Below are 2066 nucleotides of genomic sequence, written 5' to 3'. Positions count from 1 at the left end.
TCAGATAGTATCTTATTGGCATGCCGAGCGATTGCTTAAGTACTGGAAGGCCACTACTGCTCCTGAGACCTGGGAAGCAGCAGGAACCAAGACCTTCAGGAGAGGAATGAAAATCACGTAAATATAAACATATAATTTGTATATTTTTAATAACTTCTCAAATCAACTGCTTCCAAGAATCACAGATGTTCTTGTGAAATATTTCATGAGCTGCTGTCTCTTGAGTATAACATAGATAAATATAGTACTTCTCAATAGTATTCCTACCTGTGCATTGCATTGTAACAATTAATGATCTACCTCAGATTTTAAGAACATTTTTGGTGATGATGAAGCACTGGTACTGTCACTAGTCTAGTGAACCAACGGCTCAGGCCTTATGTTGGGGGCATAAGATCAAATCCAAATGTCACAGTTAATGGAATTTAATCAATTAATAAATCTGGCATGTAAAGCTAGTCTCAGCAACGGTGATCATGACCACTATTATTCATTGCTGTAAAAACCTATCTCATTCACCAGGGAAGAAAATTTTCTATCCTTACCTGGGCTGGATACACATGACTCCAGGCCATTAACTCTTAACTTCTGAAGTGATGTAGTGTGCCATTCATCTTATGGGCAAATTGTGATGAATAGCAAATTCTGGCTGTGCCAGCTACATCAACATCCTTGATAAGAATAAAAAACATTATCAGAAATGTACCTAATTCAGAAAATATCAATATGTGATTTCTAGAACTTCTCTAAATTTCCAAAGGGAATCCACTCGACAACTCATCAATTAATACATACTCAATAATGATAGCAACCTGAAAAATAATGTTCGTGCACCGAGTCATGGATGCAACAAAATACCCAGTGAGGTATCTTAGAAGCCTTTGTGTCTAAGTACTTCATAAAAATCATGAGCAAAACTGCTAGGTTATTTGATTGTCACGAAAATATCATTGTCATTTTGTTTTTAAATTCTATCGCCTTTGAAGACTCCCTCCCTCTCTAACTTCTCCCAGTGGATGTTGGAATATTGAATTAAAATTCGGGATTTCCAGGCTTTCACATACCAGCAGAACTGCACAAGGTTACAAATGCAGCCAGACGTGTTCTTGACAATTTTTTTAACATAGCAGCCTGAATATCTTGAGGCAATTAATGATAATAATTGTCAGCCTTCCAAGCATTTCTTAATTAAGTTAGTGAATAATTAGTGCATGTATCAAAAATGCGATTGATGAACTGTATTTCAGGAAGAATAATTTCCAGGCAGCTAATAATAGCACCAGTGAGCTAATTCTGTACTAGATGTGATCCAGATGTTCACAGGTAATGCTCAAAAAACAAATATCCAAATGGGTGGTAATGTTTTCTCACTTCTACGTGGATCATAAATTCTCAAGCGTTAATTACATGCAGTAGTAAATACATGCAATGAATAATTTTTTTTCTATTCATTTGTGGGATATGGACGTCGCTGGCTGGCCAGCATTTCTTGCCCAGCCCTAGTTGCCCTTGAGAAGGTGGTGGTGAGCTCCCTTCTTGAACCACTGCTGTCCTCCTGCTGTGGGTTGAACCACAATGCTCTTAGGGAGGGAATTCCAGGATTTTGACCCAGCGACAGAGAAGGAATGGCGATATATTTCCAAGTCAGGATGGTGAGTGGCTTGGAGGGGAACTTGGAGGTGGTGGTGTTCCCATATGTTTGATGACCTTATCCTTCTAGACGGAAGTGGTCGTGGGTATGGAAGGTGCTGTCTGAGGACCTTTGGTGAATTTCTGCAGTGCATCTTGTAGATAGTACACACTGCTGCTACAGAGCATCGTGGTAGAGAGAGTGGATGCTTGTGGATGTGGTACCACTCAAACGGGCTGCTTTGTCCTGGATGGTGTCAAGCTTCTTGAGTGTTGTTGGGGCAGCACTCATCCAGGCAAGTGGGGAGTATTCCATCACACTCCTGATTTGTGCCTTGTAGATGGTGGACAGGCTTTGAGGAGTCTGGAGGTGAGTTACTCGCCGCAGTATTCCTAGCTTCTGGCCTGCTCTTGTAGTCATTGTGTTAATGTGGCGA

This window comes from Rhincodon typus, chromosome 6 (genome assembly GCF_021869965.1).
Source record: "Rhincodon typus isolate 14 chromosome 6, sRhiTyp1.1, whole genome shotgun sequence".
NCBI lineage: Eukaryota > Metazoa > Chordata > Chondrichthyes > Orectolobiformes > Rhincodontidae > Rhincodon > Rhincodon typus.
Note: the sequence above shows the minus strand (reverse complement) of the source record.